A 13,557-nucleotide genomic window follows, 5' to 3' on the forward strand; every position below is an offset into this window, starting at 1 on the left:
TCAGGGCTCACCAGGGGCCAGCAGCACAGCGACTGCAGGCTCCATCCCGATGTTGGCATCTCTCTTATCGGGACGAAGATCTCCTCCGCTGCTGGAGTCCTGACGGAGAGTTCAGGGTCTTTCGCCAAGGGCGGGAGGGCCGCAAGAGAAGGCAGCGGAGCAGCCGTGACCCCCCCACTGCCTGCAGAGACCCCCAGGAGTCCCCTGCAGACCACGGCACCCTGCCCATTCCCCGTCCCCTGCCCCACCAGCCCCTCCTTGCCGTCGCAGATATCCCGCAGCTCCGGTTCCTCGGGTGCCGTGCGGCAAGACCTTGCGGCCAAGGACTGTGGCCCACCGATGAACCTGATGGCCACCGCTGGCAAGGTGGCTCGAGTGTCCCGCAGGTACGGCAGGCTCTGCCGGAGGTCGTCTTCCACCCTCTTCTTGTTGTGCACTAACTAGAAAGAGCACAAGGAACTGGTACGGACCCTCCCAAGTCGGCCGGACCAGTACCTCCTCCCAGTAACCCCTTCCCGCGGCAATCTCCGTCTCCCAGAAAGAGCTGGGAGAGGTTCAGACAGCCGCAGGCAGCGGGGGCCCGGGGATGCTGAGACCCCTCTTTCATATTGCCATATGAGTCACCATTTCCAAAGGGCCGTTTTTAAAGCCTAAAAACAAGGATTTTGGCCCTAAAACGGGGCTTTGGACCCTACAAATGGGTCTTTGGATGCTCATTATATGCCTCGGGCATTAAGGAAATGAGGCCTTGAGCCCTAAGTGAGGGGTTTGTACCTTAAAAAGAGGGTTGGGAGCCTACAACTGAAGTCCTTCAACCCTAGAATCAAAGCTTTGGACCCTAAAAATGAGGCTTTGGGACCTAAGCATGAGGCTTTGAGCCCTAGAAGTGGGCTTTGGACCCTCCAAATGAGGGTTTGGACACTCCAGATGCAGCTTGGACCCTAAAAATGCCTGTCTGGATCCTAAAAAGAGGCTTTGGACCCTGAAAATGAGACTATGCAAACTAACACTGAGCCTCTGCACCCTAAAAATGAAGGTTTTGGAAACTAAAATGAGGCTTTGGAAGGCAAAGCTAAGAGTCTGGAAAGTAAAAATGAGGCTTTGGACTGTATAAATTCGGATTTAGACTCTACAAATGAGGCTTTGGTCCTTCCAGATCAGACTTTGGGGCTTAAAAATGATGCTCTGGGCCCTTAAAATGAGTCTCTGAACCTTAAGAATGGACCTTGGAGCTAATAAATTAGGTTTTGTACTCCATATATGTGGGTCTGGACCTTAAAAATGACTGTTTGCACCCCCCAAAGTAGGCTTTGGTCTTTTAAATTGATGCTTTTTGCCCTAACATTGAGGCTTGCATTATAAAAATAAGGGTTTACACTTGCAAAACTCAGGGTTGAATTTTAAAAATGATGCTTTGTAAAGCACAAAATCGGACTTGCTCACCGTAGCTATCTCCACGGCAGGTTAAATTTCTCGCCATCTATTGTGTTTTAGTTCCCTTCTCACGCAAACGGTGGTGACAAACAGTACCCAAAAGGCTCTGGTGCTCCCAAACGGCGGCTTGATGGTCTGCGTAACCCACCTCTAGCCGCATCTCAAGGAGCGTAGGAACGGCGTTACAAGTAAATAAGGCAGCGTCCTGCTTTAGGAAGAAAGCGTGTTGGATTTGAAACCCTCGGGTAGGACAGGAGGAGCATGTCTTCTTGGGTCAGCGATGAGCGTCGGCACGTATTATCTGATCCAGAGCTGATGTCTGTCGCTGCTTTAGCTCTGGAATTACTCTGAGACCCAGGAGGCTCCATTTTCCTTAGGCTGTCACCTAAGGGAGTCGAGATAAAGACAGTTTAACAAGCGCAGGGAATAAGAAAGGAAACCAACGGACGTGACAGCAACCACCGACCACCTCTCACCAGCAGGCAGACGCCCAGCCATCTCGGTGCGACGGCTGCCTTGGGAAGACTCCCCCAGTCCCGAATTTCTTGCTGAGCGTGACACTACGTGGAACGGACCGTGGTACCTCGTCGGTCAGCTCGGGGCAGCGGTCTCTGCTGTGTCCCCTCCCAGCCAGCTCGCTGGGGCAGCAGAGCGAGAAACGGAGAAGCCCTTGGTTCTGCATAAGCACCGCTCAGCAGTAGCTAAACATCGGTGCGCTGTCAACGCTCAAAACGGCACCGTGCAAGCTGCGATGACAAAAAAATGACCTGTATCCCAGCACAGAAACCCTTCTGTGCCCGCTCACGATTCCTATTCCTATGAGAAACCCATGAAAAATAGGGCATTTGACTTATCGGGGAGAAATGCAAACACGCTCCCGGTCTCTGGCTGGCATCTGGCTTTACTTGCATGACCTAGAAAGTACGCACAAGTCTACGCGGTTTCTTCTGCACCTTGGGAAAGGCGTCTCTTGCCTCGATTTCCAAGGAGAAACTCCCAAAAGCGGCACCACAGAGGTATTCCTAAACCTCGCTAACTGAGAGCAGGGTAGAGTGGCTTTGGGGGGGGGGCGGGCTGTGCGGCTGGCTATGGGGCAGGCGGTGGGCTTTGGGGTGGGGGGGGTTGCGGGGGGGTTACTGACGCTGTCCCGTAGCGAATTACAGTGGTCGTGGGGTGACCGTTCAGCGTCCGGCCCCTCCTGGAGCGACTCCGGGCGGAGGGTACGTCAACGGTGAGCGCTGGGGGAGCTGCCCCACGGCGGGGGGGGGGACACACAAAACGACCCCGTTCTGCCCCACGGCTCTGTGGGGTCTCTTCTTCCCGGCCCCATGGCTCGACGGGGCCTGGCTCGTTCCCCCCTCCCCCCCCCAGGTGGAAATGCGGAAAGCTTTGACGAATTTTGTGCAGAGGGAATTCGAAGCGCTGCGGGGCCAGGCCCGGGCCCTGCACGCCGCCTTGTAGCGCGTGGGGTGCCCCGCTCGTGGAGGAACCCGCCCCACGGTGAGACGGCCGGCCCCACGGCGAGACGGCCAGCCCCACGGTGAGACGGCCCCCACGGCCGTCCCTGCAGCCTTACGGGACCCACAGATGGGACGGACTAACCCCACGCTGCGATGGCCGTGGGGCCTGGACGGACGGACAAACGAGCTGCCCCCCTCCCACCCCCAGCTCCCCGTTCCTGTGCATGGTGCCAATAAAAATGGCTGAGCCTCGGGGATCTCCGTACCTGGGTGACAACGGGGGGGTAAAAAGGGACCTGGGGGGGGGGGAAATTGGGATGCTGGGGGGGGGTCCCCGAGAGGGTGGGAGGTGGAGACGAGCGTGGCCTGATCCCACATGTTTATTGAAGCAGAAGCTGGTGTGTTTTTTGGGGGGGGGGGGAGTTCCCCCACTGTGCACACCTGGGGAAACCCCCCCTGGAAGGGGCAAAAGGGGGGGCTCGGACCCCCTGACATGGGGTTCAGAGCCCCCCCGCGCCCCCCACCCCCCCGGAGTGCTGCCACAGAGCAGGGGGTCCCCAAACACAGGGTAAGGGGCGGGGGGCTGGAAACACCTTGTCCAAGTTTTGCCCCCACTCCCTGAACTGGGATGGGGGGGGGGAAGGTGTGGCCCGGTGGGTGTGGCCAGGCTTGGCCGAGTCATCACTCCTCCTTCTTGTCCCAGGGGCCATCATGGGCTGCCGGTGAGGGGGGGGGGCAGGCAGAGGGGGTGTTAAGGGGTACGAAAGGGGGTTGGGGGGGGGTTGAAAGGGGGTTGGGGGGGGGGTCGTAGGGGGTTAGGGGTGCCCCCCCCCCCACCTGCAGGCGCACGTGCTGGTCCAGAAGCCGGTCGTACTCCCACGTCAGCCCCTCGGCCTGGCGCCGCATGGCCTGCACCTCGTTCTCCGCCTTCTCCAGAGCTGTTGGGGGGGGTTGTCTGTGTCAGGGTCACCCCCAAAAAAAACCAGCAGTGCCCCCCACACACACCGTAATGCCCCCCCACACCATAATGCCCCCCCGCAGCCCTGCCCGTACTGCGTTTGCTGGCCGCCAGCTCCTCCTTCAGCTTCTCCACCTTGGCCTTGAGGGTCTCGTTCTTGTCGTGGGAGGAGGACGACGGGCCGCCCCCATCACCCCCTGCCTCCTGCAGCTGCTGGCGGGGGGGGGGCACGTCAGGGCCCGAGGCGCCTGGATGCCTCCTTCGCCCCCCCCCCGCCTCCCGCCATACCTTCCGCAAGGCATTGTTATCCTCCGTGTAACGGCGGGCGGCTTGGCTGGCGCCTTCCGCCTGTTTCTGGAACGTTTCGCTGGAAGCGCCCAGCACGGCCTGCTGCGAGATGAGGGTGACCAGGCGGCGCAGGAGGCTGCGGGAGGCAGGGTAAGCCGGGCTCCGCGGCACCCCCAGACCCCACCCCCCGATTTGGCCCCCTCCCCCCAAACTCACAAGGAGAGCAGGAGGGCGAAACCGGCCAGGTAGAGGTTGCGCTGGGCTCGGAAAAGCTTCATGTGGAAATGCTCGAGGGCGCCGGGGCTGCTCTGCAGGGCCATCCGCTCCGTCACGTCGTATGAGGAGATTGAAGTAGACGGACGCCTGTAATCTTGAGAGCAGACAGCAGACGACCCCTTATTGCTAAAACACACACATACTTATACTCACATATTCTGCAAAGTCACTGTACACGCGCACAAACATAAAATATGATTGGTTCTATCAACGCTGTACACGCGCATAAACATAAGATATAATTGGTTATACTAACACTGTACACGCGCATAAACATAGGACACAATTGGTTATATTAACTAAAACACGCGAAACTTGTCTCAGTCTAATTGGTCAAGATAAACTGCCGAATTGCGGTTCTTTGTGCCAAGTTCCCTTTATCTTGGAATGTGCACCTGTGTTCTTCTAATTGGCATCTTTCTTTTTTTGTCTTCTTGTTTATTCTGTTCAAGGTCTTCTAAAGGCATCTGGAATGCTCTTGCGACCGTTAGCTAAATATGTGTCCACAGTGGGGGTGGGGGATCGCCACTCGGGGACTAGCTGGGTGTCGGTCGGCGAGTGGTGAGCAATTGCACTGCACATCATTTGTACATTCGAATCCTTTTATTATTACTGTTGTCATTTTATTAGTGTTATCATTATCATTATTAGTTTCTTCTTTTCTGTTCTATTAAACCGTTCTTATCTCAACCCACGAGTTTTACTTCTTTTCCCGATTTTCTCCCCCATCCCACTGGGTGCAGGTTGGGGGGGGAGTGAGTGAGCGGCTGCGTGGTGCTTAGTTGCTGGCTGGGGTTAAACCATGACATCCATAAAAGAAAAAAAACCAACAAACCAACCATGTTACTGGAAAACACCCTTCCACTTACAGGTTTCCAAATCAGCTTCTGCTCTTTTGCCTAGCATTAACATAAATCAGGGAAAAAAGATCCTGCTTCTGGTTTTTAGATAACTTGACCTAACTTAGAAGTCACAACTACTTGTTTTAAAAAAACATTTGTGGATATAAGAAAAGATCCAAGTTGCTGACCTCTTAAGACAGCTTATTTGCATTGTGCTAGACAGTTAGAACTGATGGCCAGGAAATGAGAAAAGGTTTGAAATCCACAAAGGGTGACACTACATACAGCACAAGTTTTGGACACATGAAATGTGTTTCATATCAGTTTTGATTTAAGGATATTCCCATCAGCTTCCTGCTAACATTAAACAAGACAATTTAACACTGGCTTCTTTCAGTTCAATGTCTTTGCTGTGCTTCTAGTGATTCTGGAAGGACATTATAGTTGATTGTAGAGGAAGGACATATAACAAAGTGGTCTGTTAAACAGAGCTGTTGCAGCAAATTCAGCATTACCTTGGTTTTGTTTATGGAAGAGGATGAATGAAAACATCAACCAATCTGCAGCTAATGTTGCTAGCAGAGCCTTGTGCTCTTAAACACAGTGTTCGATTTTTATAGTTCAGGGGCTTAGCTGTACATACATCTCTTTTAATCTAAATCCAAGAGCTGTATGTCAGCATGCAGAGCAGCACAAGTCAAGCTCTGTTTGTAGAAGGTGCTCAAACCTGCTTTAGCTAGCTCACTGCCCAGTTAGGCTGAGCAGGACACCAGGCACCTGGGTTTGGAGGCCCACAAGGTTACTGCCCCTGGAACTCCAAGCACAACAAGGCATCATTTTCACCTCCAACCCTCTGCTTGCCCTGTCTGCTTAGACTTCTTTGCAGTCAGAAGCAGCACAGGACTGACATGGCAGGCCAATATTAAATTAAAAGCAGCATGAGCTTTTTTTTTTTTTTTACACCACAGAACCCTTGCTTTGGAAAGTGAAAAATGGAGAAAGAAACCCCTACTTTGCATTACTAGATGAAACCAGGGGAGAGAAAGGAGTGGGACAGGAGGTGAGGACTGTACTTAATGGATCAAGGGTCTCTACAGAAACACTAGTAGCAAAAGGGGGAGACACATTAAAAAGGTCTCTACAACTCATCATGCTTGTCAAAGAGTTGCAAGAGGCTGTGTTGGCTGGAAATGTTTGTCTCGACATTGCTGCTGCAAAGAGCCTCAACATCCTGTTGCTGTGGGGGAGTACGCGCAAAATGTCCCTGAAGAAACCGCCATATCCGCCTGAAGCTAGCAGTGCCTACCAAGCTGTGCTTGCCCACGAGCAAGGTGAAGAAACCACCGCGAACACCTGGGCATGCGCCCATGGAGGACCACAGGGCGGCACATATGGTAATGAGCTCCGTGGAAATGGGTGGACTTTTCGGAGAAATCGTGGGGACCGGGACAATAAAAGAACTGCGTACTCCTCTCTCAAAAAACTGAAAAGCACCTGAAAAGCAACTGCCACTGAAAAGCAACTGAAGAGAACCTGCAGCGCTTGGAACTGGGACTTTGGCTGGAACCCGGAACCTGGACCCTCCATCACCTGCATCGAGACTGAGTCAACGGGATGTTGCTGGCTTCGTGGTGGTGGTAACTAGTCTTGCTATATCTCTTCCGTTTTCTTGCTTAGGTCTGCCTCTTTTTCCTTTCTTCTTCCCTCTGTCCTGTCGCTATTATCAGTTGTTATAGGAAATAAAACTTGTAAGGTTGTACGGCATCTGACCTCGTTTGTGTCTTAATCTTGCTCTTGGGATCGTTTAAGAACCCTCCCCGATATTGGATCGGGACAAGAGTCCATGTCCAGACCCTAAGGCTAAAGGGATTAATGATGCCATTATTCAAACCAGATATTTTCCTACTTCACATACAGACAACTTCAAATATTAGCTGGGTTAGTCAAGAGATGCTGAGAACTCTTTAACATATCTGACCCACTTCGTCTGGAATGGCATGAGGAAATGCTCAAAGAACAGCTTCAACACTTGATTTTGAAAAGATAGCTTATTACATCTCCTTATTTCTAATTGTTGCCTTTACTTTTCCACTGAGGGAAGATGGATTTCTCTCTCTCAGAGTAGCTTTATCCAACTACAGACATGGCTTTTAGTCATCTAGTGGGTTCCCCCCGCCCCCCTTCTCTATGAGCTCATTTTTCAAACTTTTTTCTATGTGTTTTCCAAAAAGCTGGAGCGCGGGGTATTAGGACTGTGGTCCTATCAACTAGTCTCCCCAGTCAGAACGGCTGTTTACTCGCAAGTGTAACTAGGCCTTGACCTAATTTGCCTCGCCTTGTTTATAGGCATTGTCAACTTCCACTTCTTAAGTAAAAATAGTCATAATGAATATTTTCCTTCTTTTGCTATCATTTTCATAACAAATGCAGAAGGAAAGCCTATGTTTAATTGATGTGCATTACATCTAAATTAAAACACCTACAGCAGCAACTTCCTACATGTTTTACGCATTACTTGCAGTGTACAACTCGCACTTCAGAAAGTTTGCACAACACAAGAATGGGTTTTAGACTTTGCTAGCATCCAAGATCTTTCCAGTGTACAGAAGGCCACCATCTGCCTTTCATTGCCCCATTCTTCCTACAGAGGCTATAATTAGAGATTGACATAAAGGACAATATCAATTAGATAGATATTGTTAAGGGCAAATTCTTTTAGGCAATAGCAGATATTATTCAGTTGCTTGGATGTATTACTGAAAATTTGATCTCACAACTTAAAAGTTGAGGAAAATGGCACTTGGAAAGTTTTATTGAGAGAGTTACTTATGCCCAATAGAATTTGTTCCCTTTTTGGTATTAAAAAAAAATAGAAAATAAAAAATCTTACTTCTCTCTCTCAACTGTACCAGGCTGCCAGGCATATACAAAGAAGAGATCTTAAGAGAAAAAGTAGCATGCATGGCATACTACCTATTCATCCATCAGCCTTCTGTTTAAATGAGAAGTCTCTGGCAGTTTAATATTTTACCAACTCTTGCTATGATTTCTCCACCATAGTGAACAGCTCCAGTGTACTTCTGTTCTGAGAGATCCTAATTTTATACAAGAAGTTAAACTGATTTGTTCCAAGTTTTGTCACTTGTTCATAGCTTCACAAAGCTGCAAGCCATTTCTCCTGCATACTCCGAGAGACAACGGATAAGTTTACACTATTACAGTTCAGGGAGTTGCCCTCAGCCATCAGGGCGGTGTATGAGCCTTCACTGTGAATGCGTCTCTCCGACTCATGAGGTCGGCTTGCCTCCAGCTGGGTAGAAATTTATCACTCCAACCTTTTCCACCCTCACCACTTGGGAGGAGGAATGAACGGAAATCAGCTCCTGAACCCCCCAAATTGATAGCACAAAACAAAACAAAACCCCCAAACAACAAACAAACCAAATCCAACCAACCAAGAAAACCCCCAAAACCCCTGACCTTCACTGAAGTAACACCAGCTACACCTTCCATTCCTACCACACAAACTCATGCTAAAAAAAGCCTGCAGACACCTGCTGGCAAGTTAAAGCACCTTGCTCCTGATGCCAGCATTCAGAGAAAGCCACTTTTTTTTCCACCTTGAAGCTGGGTCAGTAGCCTGAGAGCAGTGCCAAGCCACAGCTGCAGGCAGCCTGTACGGCACAGATATTAACTCATCTTCTCTCCAACTTCTTTTATCTCTTCCATGTACGCTTCCTATGCTGTTGCCTCATGATGATGTATTTGGCCTGCTCTTGTCCCTGAATTGTTATTTTCTTGCTTCCTGAATTGGAGATTTTAGACAATCTGTGGGGTGGATCCTGGGTTTTGTTCTGGTTTATCTTTCAGATTTTATAAACACAGTGCACCCTTACAATCTATCTATAACACATATATACCAAAAGGAAGGACTGACCTGACACTGCAATAATAGATAAAAGAGACTCCTCTCTCTCCAATTGAGAGAAAGCAGCTTGGCTATTTGGGCTGACTAAAGTGAAGAAACTCAAAATTGTCATAAGATAACAGTGTTGACTTTTCCAAGAATTTGCTCAATCCGTGTCAACTAAGTTGTTAGAAAAAGAATGCTGCAGGCTGACTTCTATTGGGAAATCAATTTCTACAGCCCTGTTCAGCCAGTAATCAAAAGGGTGGCTTTCCACCTGATCCTTTAATTGTTTTTAATTTTGATAGGTAATTATGGTTTCCTCCCAAAGAGTTCCTTTTTCAGAGTCCTCTTTTCAATCAGGTACTGCAGTTTTATTTTAAATAATTTTACTGCAAGCACAGATCCCCTTTGTTAAAGCAAATTCAAATTAGGCCATTTAAAAATTAACAACCACTTGTATTCTCCACAACTATCTTCTGCATACTTACTTCATTACAAATCAGCTGTTGCAGAAGTGCTACAGCCTCATTTAACAGCTTACCAGTAGTAATACATTGAATTTCTGTAGAATACTTACAGGTCCCAGCCTGGTCTGCCACCTGCTGAGCAAATTGTACTGGCTCTCACTGGATGACCTTCTGGAGTGGAGAGAGGAAAAAGCAAAAAATCCCATTCAGTTTACCTGAAGATAACTTTTTAAAAGACATTCTAAAGTTACAGTTCCTTACCAGTGGTGGGTATTGATAGTCCTTGGGGGCCCAGACAACTTGCTATTGCTGGCTGTCTTCGCACAGGAACCTGATAGCCCTTGTGAATAAATGCAGACAGTTGGAAAATAAGCTCTACTAAATTATAAGAATTGCTGCATATGTTGGAAGAAAGCTTACCTTCTCTTCCAACTAACTGCTGATGGACAGAGAGGAAGATGTAGAAGGTTCAGCGGCAGTCACCAGAGCAGCAGGAGGTGTAAGTCATGAGTGGTGGTGGAGGCGGTGGCGGCTGCTGCTGCTGTTGCTGCCAAATCTGCTGATGGAGCCTTTTTGTGTAGCCAGTTCCATTTTTGAAGTTGTTCACAGCCTAGAGGCAGAAAAACATTTACAAAAAAGGTAAGATGAAACTTCAGCAGATATACGAACAAAAGCCTTCACAGAGGAAAATTACTTGTGTATTCCTGTAAATGCTACCAGTCCTAAAAGAAACCAACGTACAGATATATGAACACATCCCATTAAACACTGATACTAATGACTGGTAACTCAGAGTAACTGTATTTAAAGTAATTCAGTGTTAACGCCGAATTTGAAAGCGAGGCAATCACGTTAAACAAAAGTGTGACCTGAATTTGCCAGATTGCCTCTAAAGAGTTGTAAGCTTCTGTGACAACAACAGATAATGTATTTGAAAAGTAAATTTAGCCTTATTCAATTACACCTTGCTTAAGGAGATGTAAATTAATATTTTCTTCCCTTTCAGCTTTTTACAAATAGCCTTTTCTTACAAGCACTTTACGTAAATGTCATCGTGTTACCTGGCATAGGCACTTGTTGGTAATTAAAGCATCAGGCGAAACATCTGTCTGATGACATGCTGGGCATGTATGTTCCTCAGATTCCAGTAATGCTGTTCTAATACCTGTGTATAATTAGAATAATCAAAATAGTACTTAGCCAAACTAAGGAAGTTTTGGGGGTTCTAATCAATTATAGAAACACATAAATGATTACTGGGTGAATATGCTCTTGAACTGAGAGCATGAAGCTATAAATGTTTAATAGTGTAAAAAATTTCTAGTATGCAGCAAATAACTATACAGTTTTGATATTTCACTATTGTAACATCTGAAGATGTAGCATAGGCTGTGTCTTGATGTTTCAACTAGTCTTTTTCCCACTATCTAGTACAGCGAGAAGTCCCCAACCTCAAGGTTAATGGATAAAACACATCTCGAAAAACCATTAGTAGGTTCGAGTTCTGAAGGTTTTAACCAACTCTCCCGTGGAGAAGAATGTGGATTAAATGCTTAACTATCCGCCTGTTGCAGACCACTGTAAGTCACCAGAGTTGGCTATATAATTTTGTATGAGAGAAAGGGCTGTGGACAAACTAAATGCATTCAATATCTAATATTGTAATCACCTGCACAGTTAGCCACTCTTCTCATACTCGTCCTTCCGCATGTAAAGAAGATTTAACTCGATATGTAAAAAAGGGGGGAAAGCTTCCTGGCTTTTTTTTCCCCTTTATACGAGAAGAGCGTTTTCGTATTCAATTCATATTAAATATTAAATAGAACTGGTAACAAAGCTACTTGGTTATCTCCTCTTTCTGCTTTCAGAAGATCAGATGTAATGTTTTGAATCAACAAATAAGGGAGTAACACTAACATTCATCAAAATAACTGTTTCCACAGCAGGGAATAACAGCTGCATCAGTCATTATATCCTTACGAATCAGACATAACAACTTGTCTGGAACAGGATCATCATCTGAGGAGGACAAGTACGGCTCCTCTGGTAAAAAGGGAGGCTTTTCCTTCTTTCCTCTAGCATAAGCTTCCCTGGAGGAGGGGTGGGGAAGGAAAAAGAAACAAGTTAAAGATGGGTAAAGGAAAACTTTTCCAAGCTTTGGATTTTATCAAAGGAAGATAGGAGATGGAATTCTTCTCACTCCACATTAGCCTTCTAAAACATAGGCACTTAGTTTAAACTACTTTTCTATAGCCACAACACTGTAAGAGGGAGGGAGGAACAACTTTCTTTCTGCAGAACTCTCCCATTCATTGGATCAACTAAGAAGTAAGCTCAGACTAGGAAAATATTTTTTTGACAGCTAGAAATCAGGTGAAATGAATCCCACCTCTCCTTTGCCAGAGGATAAATGTAAATTGCAGGCTCAGGATAAAGGTAGTCTCTGAGTAATTACATTTAATAAAAGGAAGAAGTCTATGTTACAGCTTCTACAAAAGGAGATCCATGATGGAAAACCAGAAGTGCTATCAAGCGCATTTTAAAACAGCTACTCTTGTCAGCACGCGGTAGTATTTTCTCAGTTTCTAGCAACATGAAAACTTCAGTCTGTTTCACACATGGGATTTAATAAAAGTCAGAGGGGGAGGAAATCTCAGTCCAACAGCTACCTGCTAAATTTGGCAAGAAGCCTTTGAAACAGAAAACAGAAGCAAAATGAGCTTTCAAGGAGAACAACTCCCCTGTAAACACTACTGAAAAGTTTTGCGGAAATACAGATTCTTAGCATACCACAAGTTTAGCCAACTTCCAGGGATATGAGCAGTAGGACCACCCTCTTTCAATATTAGAAAGTATCACAGATTTTCAGGTTAAGATACAATGACAGTGCTTCCTCCCCCATAATGACAGATGCTGACCAACTTGGTTGCATTGCCACTCAGACATTTATGCGTGGTTTCTCTCATTCACTTTTTGGTCAGTCCACTTAGTTCCATACTTATGTATTAATAGTTGGTATTCCATATTTTCCAGAGCTTGTCAGCATAGCACCCTTTGTATTGGCATCTTTCACCTCTATCATGAAACTCCTTGGAATTCCTGTGCTCTTTTGAATTCTGGGAACAGACTCAAAATTTTTGTCCCGTTCAAGAAAAGAGAGGCAGACGTACCTCAAGACCCACACTTCAAATGACATTTCCCTGATTATTTTAAGCAGCAAAAGCCTTTAATCCTCTCCTTTTACCTAGTGTAAGGGTTGCTCAACTGAAATACTTATTTTCCTACATGAATATAGCCAGGATGTTCCAAAAGCTTGAGCAGAGTTTTTAAGTCGCGTGACATTCTTTGCCTTAACTTCAGGTTCCTTAAGGCTGTCATATGCCTTAGCTCACCCTCCACTCAGAGAAGAGACACAAACCCACTGCTCCTCCTCCAAAGCGCATTTCAGAGTGAGAGCTTAAGCCGGTGCTCTGAATCAGTCACTGGAGAAACCTACATTCACCGTCTATAAATGAAGGTTGAATTCATACCTCACATGTATACCTTCAGTGACTAACGTTAAATGGCATGAATACTCAACCAGGGACTTAGTGTAATTAAAACATGCAAATATTCAATAGATGGGGTCAAGAGAAATGCCTTCGTTTTATACAAAATAATAAAAACTGTGAACTGTCAATAAAAAGGGTGGAAACCAGAAAAATTTCCAGTAATACTGAAGTATATAAAAATATGCATGAAAGTTCACAGAGAAAGATCTATGGACGTATTTAATGTCTACGACCTAGAAAGAAAATTTCACCTTTATAATTCCAGCTTTCCCTCGACTTTTGAAGGGCTTTGCAACATTGCCATATAACTCTGCCTTTCACCCCAAGAGAAACAATTCTTAATATGAGTATTCATGTATTTGTTACGTAAC

General features: G+C 46.8%; 1 non-coding gene across 1 annotated transcript; it reads left to right on the plus strand.

Moving 5' to 3' along the window:
• Nucleotides 1-1,706: 1,706 nt before the first annotated feature.
• On the plus strand, nucleotides 1,707-1,791 carry LOC128138539 (small nucleolar RNA SNORD45). Its single transcript, XR_008234074.1, has one exon. It is a non-coding gene; the product is annotated as a small nucleolar RNA SNORD45 (small nucleolar RNA).
• The last annotated feature ends 11,766 nt before the right edge of the window (nucleotides 1,792-13,557 follow it).

This window comes from Harpia harpyja, unplaced genomic scaffold, assembly GCF_026419915.1.
Source record: "Harpia harpyja isolate bHarHar1 unplaced genomic scaffold, bHarHar1 primary haplotype scaffold_54, whole genome shotgun sequence".
NCBI lineage: Eukaryota > Metazoa > Chordata > Aves > Accipitriformes > Accipitridae > Harpia > Harpia harpyja.